This window comes from Orycteropus afer, unplaced genomic scaffold (genome assembly GCF_000298275.1).
Source record: "Orycteropus afer afer isolate SDZICR_OR568_19922 unplaced genomic scaffold, OryAfe1.0 scaffold00731, whole genome shotgun sequence".
In the NCBI taxonomy this organism is placed as follows: domain Eukaryota; kingdom Metazoa; phylum Chordata; class Mammalia; order Tubulidentata; family Orycteropodidae; genus Orycteropus; species Orycteropus afer.
Window position 1 is genome coordinate 690,533 of NW_006922318.1, and position 5,790 is coordinate 696,322.

Here is a 5,790-nt window from a genome sequence, read left to right on the forward strand (position 1 = left end):
TGTGATGTCATCCATTTCATTTCTCATTTGTGTTATTTGTATTCTCTCTCTCTTTTCCTTTGTTAAATTTGCCAGTGGTTTGTCAATTTGATTAATCTTTTCAAAAAACCAACTTCTAGTCTTTTTTATTTTTTCTGTTGTCTTTCTATTTTCTGTTTCATTGATTTCTGCTCGAATCTTGATTATTTCCTTCCTTTGGTGACTGTGGGCTTTTTTTGCTGCTATTTTTCTAATTGTCGGAGATGTTGTGTTAAGGTGTTGATTTGGGCTCTTTGTTCTTTTTTGATGTGTGCATTTATTGCTATAAATTGGGCTCTGATCACTGTTTTTACTATGTTCCAAAGATTTTGGAATGTTTTGTTTTCATTCTCATTTGATTAAAGGGATTTTTGAACTTCAATTATTATTTCTTCTCTTACCCAGTCATTTTTGAGAAGGTTGTTGTTCAGTTTCCATGTATTTGCTCTTTTTCCATTGATCTTCCTATTCTTGATTTCTAATTTGATACCATTGTGATTTGAGAAGATGCTTTGCAGTATTTCAATGTTTTTAAATTTCTTAAGGCTTGCTTTATGGCCTAACATATGGTCTATCATGGAGAATGTTCCATGTGTACTGGAAAAGAATGTATATCATGCTGTTGTTGGTTGAAGGGCTCTGTAGACGTCTATAAGTTCAAGTTCATGGATTCTATTGTTTAGCTCTTCTGTGCCTTTGTTGAGTTTCTTTCCAATTGTTCTATCTTTTGTTGAAAGTGGTATATTAAAGTCTCCCATTATGACTGTGGACTCATCTATTTGTCTTTTCAACACTTTTAAAATCTGATTTATGTATTTTGCAGCTCTTTCATTGGGTCCACAAATATTTATGTGCACCGGAAAAGAATGTATATTGTGTTGTTGTTGGGTGAACTACTCTGTAGATGTCTATAAGGTCAAGTTGGTGGATTGTATTGTTTAGATCTTCTGCGTCTTTGAGTTACTTTCCAGTTGTATCTTTCATTGAAAATGGTGTATTAAAGTCTCCCACTATGACTGTGGACTCATCTATTTGCCTTTTCAACTCTTAAAGTCTGATTTACATATATTGGGGCCTTTTCATTGGGTCCATAGATATTTATTATGGTTATATCTTCTTGTTCTATTGATCTTTTAATGATTATATAATGTCCTTCCGTGTCTCATATAGTGGTTTTTGTCTTAAAGTCTATTTGATCAGAAATTAATATTGCCACTCCTGCTTTTTGTTGGTGGCCAATAGCTTGACATACCTTTTTCCAACCTTTAATTTTTAGTCTATTTTTGTCTTTGTCTCTAGGTGTCTTTGTCTCTTGTAGACAGTTATGAGTTATGCTTTTTTATCCAGTCTGCAACTCTCCATCTCTTGAGTGGTGCATTTTATCCACTGACATTCAGTGTAATTATTGACCAGTATGAATTGGCTGCTATCATTTTGTTATGTGTTTTTTCATGGTGTTCCTTGTTTCTTTGTTCCATATAATTTTCTGTGCTGAGCTCATTATATTTATGAATCATGTTATCATTTCCTTGGTTGCTATTGTTTTAGTATCTGCTAAATATTTGTGCTTGTCCTCTTTTTTATTGTGATGTGAGGGGTTACTATTTTTCTTTGAGGTTACCCTGTGATTTATGATTTTCTCCCCAAGTTTAGAACAGTCCATTCTATCTTGCAATTCTCTTGATTTCCTCACCATTTAGAAGGTCTTTAACTACACAGTATTTTCCCTCTTTTTGGTTTGTAGTTGTCCTCATTTGCCAATTGAAGTCTCTGGTTCCCTGTTTACAATCTTGTAAGCTTTAGATACATCTATAGCTGTGTTGGTTTCTGGGTTATGTTTTCATGTGTATTAATGATTGGTTGTTGTTTGCTGTTATTGGTTCTTTGTTCAAAGGACTCCCTTTAGTATCTCTTGTAAGGTTGGTCTGGTTTTAACAAGTTCCCTTAATCTTTACTTATCTGGAAATCTCCTAATTTCACCATCATATTTGAGGGACAATTTTGCTGGACATATAAATCTTGGTTGGAAAATTTTCTTTCAGGATTTTACATATACCATTTCATTGCCTTCTCACTTGCATGGTTTCTGCTGAGAAATCAGAGCTTATTCTTATTGGTTGTCCTTTGTAAGTAAGTTTTCATTTTTCCTGAGCTCCTTTCAGGATTCTTTTTTTGTCGAGTTTGATATGATATGTCTTGGTGATTTTCTTTTGGGGTCTATCCTGTTTAGAGTTCATTGGACTTCCTGAATTGATATATTCTCATCATTCATCATATCGGGGAAGTTCTCCTCCAAGAGATCTTGGACAATTTTCTCAGTGGTTTTCTTTTTCTCTTCCTGTTCTGGAATTCCGATGACCTGTAGGTTATTCCATTTGATGGCATCCCACTTCTTCATTTTGTTTTTATCTTTTTTATGATTTATCCCTCTCCAAAGAAGTATTCAGGTATTTCTCTTCGATCTCATTAACTCTGTCTTCCACTGATTCAATTCTATTCCTTTGCCTTTTCAATGTGTTATCTATTTCTGACAATTTAGTATTAATCTTCTGGATTTCTATCTGTAGATTTAGAATCATTTCTGATTTTTCATTTATTTTGTCATTTTGTTCTGTATCTTCTTCTGAAATTGTTCTAGGGTTTTGTTAGTGTTTTCCTTGATCTGTTTCTCAATCCTTTGAAGATACCTAAATATAACTCTTTTGAATTCCTTATCAGGGAATTCCAATGCTGCTTCTTCCTCAGGGATGTGTTCTGGGTCTGTATCCTGCTCCCTTGTTTCTACCACTTTATCTTGCTTCTTTGTGGACTATGATGGTCTGCTGTCTCCAAGACATTGTGATATTGTTGTATTTAGATCCCTGTTAACTGTTTGTGAAGAGCAGCTAAGGGTGAGTCAGGCTCTTCTTGGTGGTTATTTATCATTGGCCAGTTGGTGGAGAAGGAAGTGGTGGCTCTCACTCAATAAATGAACCTGTAGGAGGTGTGGGTGTAGTAGTGTTGCATGGGCACAGTTTCTGTCTCCCACTCAGTTAGAAAAAAACAACAATCAGAAAAACATCAAAAAAGTGAAAGTAAGTGGAGAAAAAACACACTGTGTAAACACACAGGAACTGTCACCAAAAAAAGGAAAAAAAAAAAATCTACAGAGAGGGCAATAAGAGAAAAAAGATAGAGTAGGAGAATCATGAAGAAAAAAGCAGGAAAAACACAAAAAGAAAACAAGGAATGGTGTTAACCACAAGAAAGAAAACAAATGGGAATTAGGAATAGGGAGGAGAGAAAAAGCTGAAAACTAGAACCTAGGAAGGAAAGAATAAAGAACAATAAAAAAAGACAGATAATAATAATCATAATTTTAAACCAGACAAAAAAAGAAACAAACTAAAAAAAGAGGAAAAAAAAATGTGGGTAGGTCAGGGCAGGGCACCCAGGCTCCATCGGAGCACACAGACTGGGGTGGAATTCCTGATGGCCCAGAAGTTTGGTGGGAGTGAGGGATAGCCACACTTCCTTTCACCAAGAGGGTGTGGGGTATAAGAGTAACAAGGGGAATATCGCACCTTTCTAGTCGTTGGTGTCCAGAATGTCCTTGTGGGTTCCCAGAAAGTGGATCCTATTCTTAAGTCCCTGGAATCTTGAAGAATGCTGTCACTTTACATATCCCAAACAATCAAACTGCTTGTAAACATTAAAAATGGCTGCCTCCTCCATTCAGGCAAAAGTCCACAGCTCAGTCTACCTTCCTCTTTGCTGCTTCACCTTTTGTTCACCGGCCACCAGTGCAGTCCTCCATCCAGGCCCTGGCTAGCAGGGCTGATTTTTAGGTTAATTCTTAGGTCCTAACACCACTTGGCAATATCCAAGCATCTGTGCTGTCACAATTGCTGATAGACCTCAGCTTCCTATGTCTCCATTTTCTGTGTTTTCATGCAGGTTCTTCTACTAGTTGGAGTTTAGTCCACTTCTATATCCTTCCCTTCAAAGCTCAGGGCTCCAGGATTATCTTCTGTATTTGTGTTAGTTGGTTCCCCTTTTCTTTGTTGAAGAGGGTCTGTGAAGTCTGTCTGCCTATTCTGCCATATTACCATAACTCCCATCAATGACTTTTTTAAATAAATTTTCCAGCTGCACTGCCTCTTGTAATATTAGAGAATGCTCTCACTGCTATTTTTTAAAAAAGATAATGGATCATGTTGCTTTCTTTGATCACAAACCTTAGAAGGTGTCTGATTACCTTAAGCAGAAAATTTAAAAGGTGTTGGTGGGTGAGTATAGAATTAAAGGAAAGACCACACACACACACACAAAATGACTTTGGAAGGGGCAGAAAATAGGACTAGTCTGGGTATCAAGATGTTGTTAGAGGCTGTCCACTTGGCCCTTGACTCATGAGAAACTCATGTACAACTGAATGAAACATTGTCCAGTCTTAAACCATCCTCGTGATCAGTTGGAGATTGTGTTCCACAGGATTTTCATTGGCTGATTTTCAGAAGTAGATTTAAGACCTTCTTCCTTAGCCTGGAAACTCCACTGAAATCATAGCATCATAGCAACACCTAAGCCTCCACTGACATACAGGTAGTGGCTGGGCATGATGTGCATTGGCTTGGAATATAGCCTGGATCTCAAGACATGCATGGAAGGAGAGAATTCTACCACTGAACCACCGGTGTCTTCCCCAATTGCCAGCTAGTCGATTCAGGTCCATGTGTGTCAGAGTAGACTCTACTCCATAGGGTTTTCAATGGCTGATTTGGCAGGAAATAATCCATAGTTCCATCAAGGATGTGACTGCCGAAATCAAACCAAATTTTGTTAGTGTCTTCCGTGTCATTTTGTGTGAGATTCAGAACCAGATAAGAGATCCCAATTGATTTGGCTGGGGTCATGGATCCATTTTGTAGCCTAAAGGGTGTAATTTAAAAAAAAAAAAAAAAACCTCACTGCCATCGAATCAGATCCAACTCATACTGACCCCTCCTTGTGTTTCTTAGGCAGTATCACTACAGTCAGCCACAAGGATCCAGGTGAGGAGAGGGAACTCAGGTATGCCCAAAGCAGCAGGGTGGGAGAGTGGGAGAAAGGGGATTAAAGGGAACTCAGGCATGCCCAAAGCAGCAGGGTGGGAGAGCAGGAGAAAGGGGATTAAAAAGCCAGGAACCCAGACAGGAACAGTGAGCCGTAGGGATCCAGGTGAGGAGAGGGAACTAAGGCATGCCTAAAGCAGCAGCGTGGGAGAGTGGGAGAAAGGGAATTAAAAGGCCCAGGAATCTGGACAGAGGAGGAGTCAGCCACAAGGACCCAGGTAAGGGTGGTATGAGAGGTTTCCAACAGGGAGACAAACTTGTCTGTCGGTTTATCCTATCATGGTGACATGTTGATGTGAGTTTTGCGGCTGAGCCACTGGTGTTTCAAACCCAGCAGGATGCACATGTTGCACAGGAATCAGCCTAGCTTGCAGACTGAGACAGACAAGGAAGAAGGAAGAGGCCATCTACTTCTCAAAGAATTGGCCAGGGAAAACCTTATGAAAGAATAGCAAAGAAACACTGTCTGATACATTACCACACAACTTTATTAACAGTCTGGTTAGGTTAGAAGACTCTCAAAATAGGACTGGGAAAGAGCTGCATCATCTGAGTAAACCCAGCCATAGTCCTATGGATAAGGTAAAGCTTTCAAGACCTTCATTTGCTGATGTGGTACCACTGGAATTGAAGAGAAAACAGCTGCAGAAATCCATTAATCATTGAAACATGGAATGTA